Here is a 17,123-nt window from a genome sequence, read left to right on the forward strand (position 1 = left end):
TGAGGTAAATCTACTATCTCTATCGGAGATAATGGATATCGGCACACCATGGAGTCGTACAATCTCTCTGATGTACGTTCTAGTCAGCTTCTCCATCTTGTCGGTTTCTTTTATCGGTAGGAAGTGTGCTGATTTGGTCAATCTGTCTACGATTACCCATATGGTGTCAAGCCCGCCCGATGTCTTAAGCAGCTTGGTTATGAAGTCCATGGTTATTCGTTCCCACTTCCACTCAGGTATATCCGGCTGTTGTAATAACCCGGATGGTTTCTGGTATTCGATTTTGACCTTGGCGCAAGTCAGACACTTGCTCACATAGGTAGCAATCTCAGCTTTCATGTTCGGCCACCAGTATAATTTCTTGAGGTCCAGATACATCTTATCTGACCCGGGATGGATGGAATATCGAGTCTTGTGTGCTTCATTCATGATGACGTCTCGGAGTCCACCGAACTTCGGTGTCCAGATTCGATTCATGAGATAACGTACTCCATCATCCTTGACTTCTAAGTTTTTATCCATTCCCCTTAATGTCTCTCCTGCCACCTTTTCTGGTTTCAAAGCTTCTATTTGAGCTTCCTTGATTTGTATGGCCGTGTGGGAATGGATCGTCATTGTTAAGGATTTTACTCGGCGGCCCGAGTACTCCTTCCTGCTTAGAGCATCAGCCACTACATTGGCCTTGCCCGGATGATAACGAATTTCGCACTCGTAGTCATTCAGCAACTCTACCCATCTCCTCTGTCGCATGTTGAGCTCTTTCTGATTGAGGATATGCTGAAGACTTTTGTGATCAGTGAAGATAGTGCATTTCGTGCCGTAGAGGTAGTGTCTCCAGATCTTCAAAGCGAATACCACTGCTCCTAATTCCAGGTCGTGCGTAGTATAATTAACCTCGTGCGTCTTAAGCTGTCTTGATGCATACGCGATAACCTTCCCTCTCTACATGAGCACATATCCGAGGCCTTGATTCGAAGCATCACAGTACACTACGAAGTCCTCGGTTCCCTCTGGGAGAGACAAGATCGGTGCGCTGCATAGGGCTTGTTTTAACGTTTGGAAAGCAGTTTCTTGTTTATTTTCCCACTTGAATATCACACTTTTCTGCGTCAAGGTGGTGAGTGGTTTCGCAATCTTGGAGAAGTTTTGTATAAATCTTCGGTAGTAGCCAGCAAGCCCAAGGAATTGTCGAATTTCGGTTGGCGTCTTGGGTGCTGACCAATTCTCGATTGCCTTGATCTTGGAGGGATCCACATGTATGCCTTTCTCACTTACCACATGTCCAAGGAAATCCACTTCTCTAATCCAGAATTCACACTTAGAGAACTTAGCATAAAGCTTCTCCGCTCTTAGTGTCTCTAGCACTTGGCGTAGATGTAGGCGATGCTCTTCTTCGCTTCGCGAGTAGATCAAGATATCGTCGATGAATACGATTACAAACTTGTCTAGGTAGGGTCGACACACTCTATTCATTAGGTCCATGAATACCGCAGGTGCGTTTGTTAAACCGAAGGACATCACCACAAACTCGTAGTGCCCATAGCGAGTTTTGAATGCAGTTTTAGGAATATCTTCTTCTTGAACTCGTAGCTGATGGTAACCTGACCTTAGGTCGATCTTGGAGAAGAAATTTGCTCCTTGGAGTTGGTCGAAAAGGTCGTCGATTCGGGGTAGAGGATATCAGTTCTTGATGGTGAGTTTGTTTAGTTCCCGATAGTCGATGCACATGCGAAAGGATCCGTCCTTCTTCTTTATAAAAAGGACTGGTGCTCCCCAAGGTGAGAAGCTTGGTCTGATGAACCCTTTGCTCAAAAGCTCGTTCAACTGACTGGACAACTCTTGCATTTCTGTTGGTGCGAGGCGGTATGGAGCTCTGGCTACGGGGGTAGCTCCGGGTATTAAGTCAATTCTGAAATCGACTTGTCGTGCGAGTGGTACACCAGGAAGATCTTCTGGGAACACATCCGGGAAGTTACACACTTCGGGGATGTCTTTGATGTCTTTCACGTCTTGTTTCTTGTCTACTACGTGGGCCAAGAAGGCGTGGTACTCCTTCCGGAGATACTTTTGGGCTTTGATGCATGAGATGATTTGTAAATTCGCACTAGGTTTGTCACCATAGATGAGAAGGGTTTCGTCATTTGGTAGATTGAGGCGAACGGCCCTTTCGTAACATAGAATGTCGGCACGGTGAGGAACTAACCAATCCATCCCGATGATTACGTCGAAGCTTTTTATGGTGACCGGCATCAGGTCAATTTTAAATGTATGGTTGTCTAGAGTGAGAGTACACTCTGAGTATATATCGCTAGTGCGTTCTACTTTCCCATTTGCCATTTCTACTACATAAGTATCCTTTAGTGATTGGGGATTTTGTTCAAGTAATTGTTTATATTGGTGGCTCACGAAACTCCTCTCCGCTCCACTATCGAATAGTACGCATGCATAAGAGTTATTGAGGAGAAACGTACCGGTAACCACCGTGGGATCCTCGACTGCTTCCCCATGTCCTATTGCCAGGACTCTTCCTACTCCACCAGCATTAGGGGCTTATGCTTTGGGGCAGTTTCTTTTGAAGTGACCTGCGTCTCCACAGTTATAGCAGGTTCGGGTTGCCCCCGTACTGGCGACTTGGTTGATTGGTCGAGCCGGCGCTTTACAGAAACGAGCAGTGTGCCCCTTCCTGTCGCAGTTGTTACAGTGCATCTCCCTACAAGCACCATTGTGGTGAAAGTTGCACTTGTTGCACTTGGGTAGGGTTCCAACATATGGCTTCGGTGGTGCAGTAGTGGCAGCATTAGTGGCAGCATGGACAGCAATAGTTTGTTGCTTCTTAGCGGGGTCCTGTGCTGGTTGGCTCTTCTTTTGGTTCCAGAACTTCCTTTTGTTGTTTCCCCCTTTTGATTGATCATTGGTGGTGGTTGTAGTATTATGACCAGCTCGGTGGTCAACAAGTTGTTGTGCCAGCTCCCTGGCACTGTCAAAAGTAGTTGGCCTTGAAGCCAGGACACTACTTTGCACTTGGGTAGACAGTCCCCAAAGGTATCGCTCCACCTTTTTCTCCTCCGGAGTAACCATTGTTGGGCAGAGGAGAGCCAATTCATTGAATCGGGTGGTGTAGGTTTCAAGGTCGGAGCCCGTCATCCTGAGGTTCCAAAGTTCTTGTTCCAGCTTTTGAATCTCACCTCTCGGGCAGTACTCCTTCATCATCAACGTTTTTAGTTCTGCCCAGGTTATGGAGCTAGCCACTTCGAGAGTAAGTGAATTAATCCGGCAGTTCCACCAAGTAAGGGCCCGGCCGGTGAAAGTGAAGGCTGCGAACTTAACTTTGCTCGCTTCGGGGCAAGAGCACACCTGAAAGACTACTTCGGTCTTTTCAAACCATTGCATTAAAGTGATGACTCCCCCGCTCCCATTGAAGTTGTCGGGTTTGCCATTGGTGAAGTCTTTGTAGGAACACTCTCTTGCACGCCACGTACTGTCTCCGTGGTTAGAGTTTGTAGCACCCGATCCAGAACCACCAGCTCCGTTTGTCCCTATCTGCGATATTGCGGCCGCTACGGCTGCTGTTACTGCAGCCTGGAACATCGCTGGGTCAAACTGTGGAGGCAGCGGCGGAGGAGGTGTTGCTGTGTTGCCGGAAGGTCTTGGTCTTCTCCTTGGCGGCATGGTTCTGTCATAAGTCGTAAACCAATGTACTTTTAGTAAAAGTATATTTATAGGAAGAGAAATCTTTTATACATAAAGTATATTATTACGTTGTTTTCCGGTATGTTTACGAAACATACGATTTTATACTTTTAATTGACCCAATACATTGGGTTATGAGGTAAAATGAAAGTATAAAATATTTTATTTGAGTTTCCTTGTTTCCAAGTATATGACTGTTTGTAAAAGTTTCACATATACTAATTTAGTCGGGACATAATTAATATATTATATTTTAAATGATCTTTATCGGTTACTTAATTAGTTGCAAAGTGCATACCAGTCATATGTGATTAAGATATAATAGTCCTTCGAATAGATGACCCTAACTCCAAGACCACAACCAAACAAGGACAGGAAGTGAAACAAAGATACATAAATTCTAAGTCTATAGCATCTTAGTTACATATGACCTTAGCGCATCCACTTAGCAGCTATTGATCTATAAATAAAGACCTATTTAATTCTCAGATAATTTATTATAGTAACACAAAATACTCCTATAGTATTTGTAAATGTTTAGTTTTGAGTTCTTAAAGTATCCTTTGTAGTCTGTTATTAGGTTTGTTAGATTTGTTGCCCATCCTGACCATCCCCCGGTATATGTAAGTCAATTCCCGGACAGATATAGTTGATCAGGCTATATCCTTCCCAGATTTAATCCACATATACTAAGGCATACTCAAAATGTTCAACTCTTCTTCTTTTGCTTTATATTTTCGCTAGTTATGATACCATGCGAGCATGTAATGTATGTATGTATACTTTAATCAAGAAAATCATTTATTTTCTAAGAGTATATTTATTTGAAAAATACACAATTCAGAGACTATTAGTCCCAATTGTGTTTATAGTTTGTATATCTTATGTGGTTTGATATACTTAATTCACTATAAACTGTGCTCTGATACCAATCTGTCACACCCCCAAACCAAGGATGGCGGAAACGTCCGGGGGTGGAGGACTTCATGTATAGTATCATAACAACAATTGTAATAGTAATTGAAGCAAACACAACCAACATATATATAATTGAAAAAAAGTGACATCATTGTATGAATTACATGTTTACGAATCAATTACAATATGTTGACAAAATATGAAATAGTAGACGCCTTAGCGCCCCATCCTCAAAAGCACTTGGTTACCTGTTTAATGATTTCCTGAGAATACAAGTTGTTTGAAAAAGTGTCAACACAAAGGTTGGTGAGTTCATAAGCTTTTGTTTGGTATTATTAAAAGCCTTTCGTTTGTAAAAGTAGTATTTGTGTTAGAAAATCCAATATTTTCCTTAATGTGTAAATGTAGTCTTAAATCCCAAACACCGAAATGTACAAGTAATTTATCATATTTATAGTAAAACAATGCAAGTTTAAATCGACATAAACTCGTTAAATTTTAATGAAGTTCCCGTAAATTCCAATGTTTATTAATACTTTATGTGAGTTTATTATAACCATACTATGACCAAGGTTGCCTAAAACGACGTTCTTCAGGCGTCGGAAATGTTATGACATTTGTCACCCCAGACCTATCGGTCTAACTGTTGCATGCAGTTTAGGTGTGGGTTTGTCAAACCCAATATAGATCTATACACAAGTATCACGCTCTCCCTCAAGGAGACTCTGGTTACAATACAGGGCTTAATGGTAATTTGAAGTAAATGTCTCACAAAGTCATTAACGGAATTACGTGTTATGAAAACTTGGTACCGTATGGCCGTACCTTGCTTAATGAAAATATCATTTGTATAAATGTACCTTTTTTAAATGTATGTGTTATGTAATGTATCATAAACTATACCTATTATAGTTTATCAACCAAGGGTAGTACGTAGTAATGTATGCAAACTATATTCAAAATAGTTTATTAAATGTTTGAATGTATCGGTTGTACTTTGATTATAATCACTTGTTATTCTTTATATTTTATATGTCCAAATCCATTTGTAAACTGATGTGTGTCTAAATATTAAGATAAAATGGCATATATTGCAATAACATATAATCACATAAAGATATACACCTTGCTCAACATGTTACAAGGTGAAATGAAATTGACAGCAACTTTTCGTTGAATACAATTTCTGTTACTGTTCTTAGAAAATTTATAGAAAAATCATCAAAGCTCTAAATCCAAATCCGCAAATTTTGAGAGTTTGGAATATGAGTCTAGTTTGTTCGTAAATTCTATCATGATTTTTAGTGATCTCTAACAGAGGTGAAAATATTCATAATCACAGACTGGTCCGGGTTTGCCTCTGAAATGACAGGCAGTTTTGTAAAAATCACCATAAATTGTAGAAAAATCATATGGAGATGTGCAAGTAGCCATTTTCAAGCTAAGAGTTTGAACTACTTGCACCTGGAACAGTTTTGAAAACTAAAATATTTAAGTTGACCAAAACAGTCTGTGATTAAAGTCCATCTTTTCTGATGTAATCTGTTAGAAAAAGTTTAATTGTGTTCTTGATGATTTTACTTGTATTCCCCCCTTAAAACTTAAGAAAAACATGTAAATGTAGGGGTATGAACTCACCTTATGTGGTTTCAGTAGATGAAAGTGAGAGAGAGGAAGTATTCAACCCAAGAACACTAAGAAGATGTCTTGATGATTCGAGAATCTAACACCGAATAAGATGGAATTTGTGTAAGATATCAATGATTTGAGTAGAATGGAGTGTAATAATTATATGAATGATGAAGATACTTACTAATTGAAGAAAGAAATCCCTGAAGAAAGCCTTGAAGTTCTTGAAGTTGAGAGAAAAGATGAGAGAATTTTGGAGAGTGTCCTTTGGTTGCTAAGTGTAGAATGAAAGAACTTTATGGAGAATGAGGAGAGAGGATCAATCCTCCAGCTCTTAGAACGTGGGAAGAGCTGGAGATTGGGTGTAAAGGTCCACTAAGGTGACAAGGAGTAGTGGAAAGAGTGGCTAATCATAGAGTGAGGTGGTGGTGGTTTGCTTTTGCCATAAATTAAGGAAAAGCAAATATTCTCTCAATAATTAATTCAACCACTAATTCTTTTAATATATTTTTATAAAAACCCTGGAGATTTATATATTTTGGGGCCTTAGTTTATAAAATAAAGTTTTGGGTGAAAATCTCACGTTAAAATAATGAAAAACGAAGTTAAAACGAAGTCGTAGTCGAAAACCGGGAAAAAAAGCTGAATCTGCGAAGTTGCTCGGTCCTGGGCCGAGGTTCGGACCTGAGGCTTCGGACCTGAGGCTTCGGACCTGAGGCTTCGGTCTTGAGGCTTCGGTCCGAGGCTTCGGTCCTGAGCATTTCAGTCCGAGGCTTCGGTCCTGAGCACTTCGGATGCGAGGCTTCAGTCCTGAAGCTTCGGTTTTGGGTCCTTAAGGCTATTTTACCCGTTTTTACCCCGTTTCAAGTGGTTTTTGACCCGGTTAAGGGTCGTGATGACCCGAATGATTACAAAAAGTTAAAGGAACTTTTGAGAGAGATTTGGGAGAGATTTCTAATAGAGAGAGATTGAGTGAAAGAGATTGAGAGAGAGTTCTTTTGAGACCTTTTTGAGTGTTTGGCTTTGAAACGCAAGGTCCGTAAACCCCGTTAAGCCATGATTTAGTGTCCTACACAATCCCGATGATTGTGCAATAGTGTTTTATCGCTTTGGTTCGTTGTTTAGCACTGTTAAGGCTAAGGAAAATCAAACACATGAATTTTCCAAACGATGTTTTCTCATTAAAATAGCGAATTGTACAGTGATTACATAACGTAAACCCTAACATACAAGGGTTATTGGAATTGACCGGTTTGACTTGTTGACTTTGTTTGACTTTGACTTGACCGAAATTTGACGGTTGTCACAAGATCAAAACCCTACTTCTTTGATTTTGAGCCCTATTCAAGGGCTCTAACTTCAGGGAAACCCTACCATGACCAACCTCCATCACCCTAGATCACTCCTTGATAATCCCTAGCCTCCTCTTACTTGTTTTGAGCCTTGGCATCTTTTATGAGCTTATTTCTCCATTAGAAGGTTGAATCTTGAAGAACAAGGTGTTTGTGAAGTGCATGAAAGAAGGATTTAAGTATAGATCCAACAAGGTTGCTTCATTTCTAGACTATTGTCAGTAAAAAAAGCTTAAAACTTACTCATTGGTTTCATAGATCTTGTTATTCATAATATTTGTCACTTTTTGGTCCCTTGAGCTTGTGTTTTGGGAGTTGAGGACACTCTAGAACCTTTTGAGCTATATGGAGCACTCTTGGGACTTGTTGATGGGTTTTATAGGTTACAAAAATCTTATTTTGGCAGAAAAACATAAACCCTAAGTTCACATGCAACATAATGGATCTATGTTCTCACTATGATTTGCAAAAAACAATTACATATCAAGAAACCTATTTGTATATTGCTATTTTCGAAATAGGAAAGTGTTTATAGAAATTACATAACTTTTGTTTAATATAGCAAATAAAAAAGTATTCCTTCTTAATTGATCATCCGGAGCAAGCACTAGAAGTCTCGTGCCTCTAATGGCTCACACCCAAACCCTAGCAAATAGAAGCTTTAGAGGAGAGAGGATGAGAAGGAGGAATTTCAGATCTAAGGCTCTTAGGGAAGTCAATTCCGAAATTCCAAACCCTTAGGAGTTTATATAGGTATTAGGGAGGTTATATATAAGGCAGGTTTCCTTTTAGGTAGCCCTAACCCTATTGCTTCCCCCCTAAGGCATTCTAAGCTTCCTGAAAGCACTAGAAAGCCTCTAGAAACCCCTATTGAACCGTCCCCCTCTTGGGAGGTTCTAGAATTGGTCAATGTTCAAGTTTTGAACATTGTCACCTTTAATCCCTCTAATTTTAATTAACTTAATTAATCCCAAAATTAATTCCAATTAATTTCTGATTATTTCTTAATTATACAATATTATTTCTAGTTAATATATTATTCTCATAATATATTAATAAGTCATTTATTTTAATTTTTAATTAATTTATTAATCATATAATAAATTAATAAATCAATCTCTCTCTCCAAAAAACATTCTAGTCAATTACTATGTTTGAGGGAAACACAAAAGGTTTGCTAATAACTCAAGATTATACTAATTTAGTTATTGGATTAGAAATATAATCCAACAGTCTCCCACTTGGATAAGTCTAAAATTAAATTACAGGTATGACTTATAAATTAAACAGCAAAGTGCGCTTTCCAAAGCAACTGTCGAACTCTAATCCGATCAGATATTGGTCCTTACATAAGTGATCAAATATTCCTCTGTTGTTCAAGATATCATACAAACATGAGAAATGGATTAGAACCAATCTCATTGTCCAAACTTTGTTTCCCGATTTCCGATTTGTGATGATGTAAAAAGACTTCTAATTGAACATATCAATTTAGTCCTGACTAGGCCCAACACTATTGGTCAACACCAAATCATCGAGGGGTCCAACGATATCGTTTTCCCGTCAGAGCAAAAGGAACGAATAAACTTTGACTCATATTCTTGTATCTTTTACTCACCACATTATACATGACACTACGTTTTATAACATCAAGTTATTGATGCGTTTTCGCAATACTAATGTACAACCGACTTGTAAATTACAACTAATATATCTCCATTTTAAGAATATAAAATATTATCATCTCAGAATTACTCGTGATATAATCCATGAAGTAATTCTCTGAGTGTGGGTTTATCCAGTACTCAAATCTACATTTTTTAAGTACTCGTGAACGTTGTAGCAACACAATTACTATATCTAAACTCCTTAGATAATCTACAATCCATTTCATGACAGTCTTCATTCACTACTTACTTCCTAAAGTATGAGTGACTGTAGAGCTTTGAATAATCAAATTATTCAGGAAGTAAAACATGCAAAATGAAACACAAGAATAAATAATTGACAAAGGCAGTAAACAAACTGATAAATAATCTATATTATTCAATCACCAAAATCAATTACATTTGTTTTGTTACAAGTTTCAAACTAATCATCTAACTACTAATGTCATCTCTCAAACCAATGTTCCTAACATGTTGACTATGTTTAACCCTACTCAGAGCCTTTGTGAGAGGATATGCAAGAATGTCTTCTGACAAAACTCTCTTTACTATGACATGACCTTCTTCAACTCTATATATGATATAATGATACTTTCTGTCGATATGTCTTGATTTACCATGATCTCTTGGTTCTTTAGTCAAAGCAACCACTCCTTCATTATCGCAGAAAGGTTCCATTGGCTCCTGAATGGTCGGAACTACTCCAGATCACCGATGAAATTCTTCAGCCAAGCTGCTTCCTTTGATGGTTCACTCGCTGCTATATACTCTGATTCCCAAGTAGATTCAGCCACCGTGTCCTGTTTGGAAATTTTCCAAGTGACTGCACCTCCATTTAACAGAAACATCCAACCAGATTGAAAACGAAGATTGTATCTATCTATTTGAAAGCTGGCGTCACTATACCTACTTACTCTCAATGTATCACTGCCACCAAGGACTAGAATCAGATCATTTTTCCTTCGAAGATATTTGAGAATATTCTTTACTGCTGTCCAATAACCTATGCCAGGATTTCCCTAAAAGCGTTTGACCATGCTTAAAGCAAATGACACATCAGGGTGAGTATATTTCATAGCGTACATGATCGATCATACAGCCGAAGCATATGGGACTCGACACTTTTCCGCTATCTATTCATCTGTACTTGGGCTTTAAGTCTTACTCAACTTGGCATTACTCTGAATAGGTAGCTCTCCTTTCTTGGAATTTTCCATATACTAACATGTTTTGGTACCTTATCCAAGTATGTACTTTGACTAATACAAATTATTCTTTTCTTTCTATTCCATAAGATCCGTATCCCAAGAATATAGGCTGTCCCTCCTAGATCCATCATAGAAAAACACTTTCCCAGCCAAGACTTTACTTCTTGAAAATTTGGAATGTCGTTTCCTATAAGGAGTATGTCATCAACATACAATACTAGAAAGGCTACTATACTCGTACTAGCATTGATATACACACATGACTTATCTTCACTCCTAGAGAAACAAAATTCTTTGAGTATCTCATGGAATCAAAGATTCCAGCTATGAGACACTTGTTTCAATACATCAATGGATTTCTCAAGCTTACACAATCTATTAGGAAACTTTGCATTTACAAAACCCTGTGGCCGACTCATGTAAACATCTTCAACCAACTTCCCATTAATAAGGAAAGCAGGTTTAACATCTATTTATCTTATTTCATAATCATGAAAGGAATCTATGGAAAGCATTATCCTAATAGACTTTATCTTGGCCACTGGTGAGAAGGTCTCAGCATAGTCAATCCTTGGGGTTTGAGTAAAACCCTTCGCAACCAGTCGTGCAATGAAAGTGTGTTCCTTTCCGTTGGTGTTCTTCGTTGAAGATCCGTTTGCAACCAATTGTCTTTCAACTAAGTTATTGATCAACCAAATTCCAAACTTGGTTATCATACATGGAATTGATCTCACTATCATTTGCCTCTTTCCACTTAGCAGCTTTAGGGCCTGCCATTGCTTCCTTGTAGTTAACTGTCTCATCCAAATTTATCAGTGTATGATCACTGACAAACGTGTCACTCTCTGTAGTTATATGGAAACCATAGAACTCGGGTGTCATGCTGACTCTACTAAATCAGCGAAGAGGTAATGATTTTTCAATGGGTTCAACAAGAATCTCAATTGTACTCCCACTGTCCTCTTTGCATATGAGCTCACTCTCGCAAAAGACTCCTCTTCGGGCTACAAAGACCACGTTCTCACTAGGTATGTAGAACAAATATCCAAAAGACTTTTGTGGGTAGCCAATGAAAATACATCTCTCACTTCTAGGTTCTAGCTTTTCATGAGTCGCTTGTCTAACGAAAGCTTCACAACCCCAGACCTTGATATGTGCTAACGAGGGAACTTTCCATGTCCACATCTCGTGAGGTGTTTTGGCAACCTTCTTCGTAGGGACAAGATTGAGGATATGGGCGGCTGTCTCTATGGCGTAACCCTAGAAATAAATGGGAAGAGAAGCTCGAATCATCATGGAATGAACCATGTCTAACAAGGTCCGATTACGCCTCTCAGCCCCACAATCAAGTTGTGGTGTCCTAAGAGGAGTCAATTGTGAAACAATTTCACATTCCTTGAGATAGTCGTGGAACACAATACTAAGATACTCTCCGCCCGTGTCATATCAGAGCATCTTTATCTTCCTGTCTAATTGATTCTCAACTTCATGTTTAAACTCTTTGAACTTTTCAAAGGTTTCTGATTTATGCTTGATTAAGTAGGTATAACCATATTATTATAATCATCTATAAATGTCACATAAAATCGATTAGCATCCCCTTTGGTAGATCTGAAGGGCACACAAACATTTGTGTGTATGAGATCCAAAAATCCGTCACCTCTTTCACAAGATCTAGTGAAAGGTGATTTTGTCATCTTCCTTAAAAGACAAGATTCACATTCATCATCTGGCCTTAAGTCAAATGATTACAACACTCTATCTTTTTGGAGTTAGACGATGTGTTTCTTGTTAATGTACCCAAGACGACAATGCCACAAGCATGCCTTGTCTAAACCATTAGACGAATCTATACGAAATACACTATTACCTAAGATATCAACACAAACCACAGTTTCATACACACCATTACAAGGTAAAGCTTCAAACATAGAAATACCATTTTTATAAACTAGAATAGATCCATTCATATCATTAAACCAATATCGAAAACCTTGTCTAAAAAGTGCATGAAAAGAAATAATGTTACACATCATTTCTGACGAATAGAATCAATTAACTAAATCTAATCTAACATCACCACTAGGCATAAGACTATAAATTCCAATCTTGGTAACAGGAGAAGATCGATTATTGCCCATGATTAGATTCATCCTTCCATGCTCCACCTCTTCACTTTCTCTTAGCCCCTGCAAAACAGAACAAATGTGAAAACCACATCCTGTATCAAGGACCCAAGAACTAGTAGGTTGTGAGTTATTAGTTTGAATAGTATAAATACCTGCCGACGATGGCTTCTTTTCCATCCTTGATGTCCTATAAGTACTTGGGGCAGCTTCATTTCCAATTTCCCTTATCATTAAAATAGAAGCAAATGGCCTCTTTACGATCACTAACAGAAGGAATATCATGAATGCGATTTGCTTTTGGGCCATTGCTAGACAACTGTTAGAATAAAAATAGTAGATCGATAGAATCTAAACAAATATATGAATCAAAGCCAAGAACACAATGATCGAAAATGTGCTGAATGATTAAAAACCAATGCCTTAGAGATTGACGAAGAACTTCTACTGTAAAGGCAGTTTAGGGTAAGTACAATCGATACTAATCACGGTGCATGCATGCACTATAAATAGTCTAACCCTAGCACATTAAAAACCGGGTAGACAGGCCCAGTCCATTACAAAGATAGATTATAAACATTACAAAACATTATTGACACAACACTAAATAACCCAACAATCTCCCCCTTTGTGTCAATAAGGAAGGTAGATCTTCATTGTTGTTGGCGCTTCTAAACTGCAAAAAGTTTCGGCATAATGCTCAGCAAGGTCTTGCAAACCTGGATGTACCAGTTAATCATATCAAAGAAACATTTCTTGTCCCCTGCACTGTTCGCTTTGCACTGACCCATGAACTCCAAAATGTATTGCAAACAAGAGGTGGAGTATAGATGCTTGTCAGAAAGGTAGAAGCAAACTCTGTGAAAAATAGCATCTGCCCTTTTCTTTTATATGGAAAACCATACACCAGCCATCTTTTCGTATTCTCCCCAGCTTCATCGTTTCAAAATCTTTCGGAGCTTCCTTGGGCAACACTATTGGCTTCTTTCGGAGGACTACTGCAATCTCAACATCCTTTTGAGATGTACCACGATAGGTTCAAATTTTTGTTCATCCTTCAGCAGGAGATGAAGCAGAGAAATCCAATCATACGGGTTCAGGCATGGCAAATCAGTAAGAGTAAACTCGTACACTGAACTCGTAGCTCCTCTTGCAACTTTGAAACGATCGTTCAAAAAGCTTTCGGTTTCAATAGGGCCTGAAACCCTCACAACGGATATTTTCTTTGAGCTCCAGGTTTCGTATTGAGGCTTCATGTGCTTCAGATAGAATGAAAATAGCATCTGATCAGCACCGTTGTCAGAAAGAGGAACGTTCGCAACTTTGTCAAAAACACCAAAACTGAAAAGACTTCAGAGTAATCGGTAGGTCAAGTTGCGAGTCTGGACTGTTCTCCAAATCGAAAGACAGAACCGGTTCTAGCCAATACTTGCACGGATTATCAATTGCTTCATTCATTATACGCTCCAAAGTCCACAAGGGAAATAAAAGCTTCTGAGTTTCCAAAGTGACTTGAGCTTCTCGAGCATCCCTTTCTCGTTCTTCAGTTTCCCTAGCGATTGGAAGATTATTATCGATTTCAGCATCACGATTCTTGCGCTTAAGTTTTGCATTTTCATCTTCTTCTTCCTCATTATCATCTACCACAAGTTTTTCTTTTCCTTTCGAACTCGAAGCTACATTATCCTTCAGTTCGTTTTCCTTAAGCTTTTGATCCTGATCACCACCACCACCAGAGGTTCTCGCTGGTTCTCCCCCTTGTTTTGGAATAGAAAATTCTCAAACACCTTCAATTCTATCAAGCATGGAGAAGATTAGCTTCATTTCTCAGCCAGATGCTGACAAATAGACACGGTGAGAAGTGAATTGCAAGTATCGATAAGATTATGCAAATGAGCATTCACATCAGCCACACAACTCTTAATCACTACATACTCATACTTTGAGCTCAGTGATCTGTTGATTCGCATGAGACAACTTCGCAGACATAACCTTCATCTTTTCGGTTTTAATGGAGAGCTGATCCATGATCTTTCTCTCTGTTGCCAGATCTTCTTGAAGTTTTTCAATTTTGGAGGAGATAAAGGTTTGAAACTCGGTGTTATCAGGCTGGATATCTGTACAAACTTTTGAAAGGGTTGCTTTCTCTGTTTGGAGAGTATTCCCGAGGCTGGTGACCACTTGATTGGCGTGGGCAGTGTTGGATTCAAAGGAGACTTTAAAATCATCCATGAAGGTTTGAACATCATACATTAGTTTTTCGACTCTTTCGTTCGTATTCTTCCAAGTGTTCGCTGAATCCTCAACAGCTTTGTTAGATTTTTCAAGATTCGTAGCATGCTCTTTTATCAATGTTTCCATGAAAGCCTTCTGAGTTGCAAAAGAATACTCAGAGCCGGAAGAGGACTTGGATGACTCAATCAAAGTGTCCAGCTTTTCTCGAAGAAGCTTGAACTGACTATGAGTCATTGGAGCATCATCGTCACTAGATTCTTGTACATGGAAGGGACTGTAGTGAAAGTTTTCGAAACCGTCCTGATCATCACCAAAAACTGTATCTGGATCATCTTGACAAAGTGGTGAGATAGGAAAAGAATCAGCACCAGAAGCCCCTGCCCCCGTATCATATATGTTGACATTGACTAGTGGAGTACTAGTAGTCATTGTTGCAGTTGCAGTAGATTCCGTGAACAATGGAGTAGTTTGAGCAGTGGAGATCTATGGCAACAAATATCAGTGGACACGAAGTGATTGTGATTGGTGTAGTAATGGCGGTAGGAGACGGTGGAGTAAAATCCTGGAAAAAGTCATTTGTGATTGGAACAGAGGTAGGCATGGTGAAGGTTACCTTAGGATTTGTTGTTGTTGATTCCGAAACCTTGGGATGAGTAGTCGTAGTTGTGTCTTCAGGTTCGTGTTGGACTTGCTCTGGTATACGAATATCAGAGATCGTATGGGACTCTGAATCCTCCTCATTGCTTGGTGAAGGAGTTCGTGGTTTGCGAGCAGGTCGCCTTTTCTTCTTCGGTGTATGAGCAGGTTCGGAGGGTCCGACCTTTGTTTTTCGCTTACCCCCTTTCTTAGGCTTGTCCGTCTCTTCCAAAACTTGTCGCGTCGCAACTGTTAATAGACGAGCACCCGAAGCTGGTTGTCGGCGATATGCGGTGATAACTTCACTGTCGACTGGAATGTTTCGAAGCATCGCTTTTGGAATAGATCCAATGAACGTAAACCGCGAACTATCTGACAGAATCACGTTTGAAGTATGGAAAACTAGAAGGGAAGCAATAATTAAACCCTCTATCACCATAATATTGAGGCGATTAATCGCCCTCTGAACAACGATTGCCCAAAAATGAGCACATGAAATCTCGTTGTGCCTTATAACAGAAAGAGTGCTCTGAACAAGTTGAGCCCAAAGAACTGACCCATAATCCAAATTTACCCCTGAATAGATGCCATACATAACTGTAAGAAGGATCTTACTTGCACAATCTGATCCAGTTACCCTCTCTTAGAAGCTCTTGAAAATTAGGGTAAATAGCCCATTCCACATAGGTGGAAGGTTAGGCTTCTTGAACTTGGACACGACAGCAAGATATTCCCTATAGCCCATCTGGTAGAACATCCCCAGAATAGCAAAATTGGAGATGGTTTCTGGATCAATCAAATCCCTATCCGAAGGAAAACCCATTAAGCGACTAAATCTTGACTTTGTCATGGAGGATTATTGATTACCCAGCTCGAAAGTGATAGTTGCAGTACTCTTGTCATAACGGGCAGTATAGAAAGCTTTGGTGATAAAAGCCAAAGTAACGTTCTCTGTTTTGGATAGAGCGGTAGCCAGAGGAGAGTATTTTAGGCATTCGATCAACGGTTGGAGAAAAGCGTCATACTTGGATGGATCAAGGTCCAAGATGAGATTTTGGTTGGCCTTGATGTCCAGTAATGTTGATTGAGCCATTTGTTCATCAACTAAAGAAGAAGTAGCCATTAATGCAGTGGAGAATAAGATGAACAGTGCTTGAGAGAGAAAAGGGTTTTCTTGCGTCGGAAGGATAATTTCTTTGAAAGTAATGAATAAAAGTGAAGAGTCGAATTTCCTTATATACGGTACGATAGGTGAGAGAAAACCAGCGTTTGGCGCTCCATAATCCCGATAAAGTAGCCTTGAAAGGTGTGACAGGCTGGCGTGTGACAGGCGTGTGTCAGACGGCGTGATGTCCGCGACAGTTTGAAATTTCCACGTGCCAAAAGAGTAATCTTATCCCTTATGTTTCACCGTTTCAGTTGTTCACTTTTGCAATTGATCACCAGTTCCCGTACTCCGAATCTAAAAGTAACCATTAGGACTACGAACCAGACTTTGTGAAAATCACAAGGATCATCGTGCAAGAGTGTGCCAAAGATAAAGAAATAAATCAATATAATTATATGGGATTTAGTGATGACTCAATTTACATAAAGCAGATGGATCCCGGGCAACGATCTATTCCTTCAGAGTCAAGAGAGACTCTGAAGTGCCTGTGTGGT

The sequence above is a fragment of the Lactuca virosa genome, chromosome 9, assembly GCF_052849685.1.
Source record: "Lactuca virosa cultivar CGN04683 chromosome 9, Lactuca_virosa_CGN04683_v6, whole genome shotgun sequence".
Classification (NCBI taxonomy): Eukaryota; Viridiplantae; Streptophyta; class Magnoliopsida; order Asterales; family Asteraceae; genus Lactuca; species Lactuca virosa.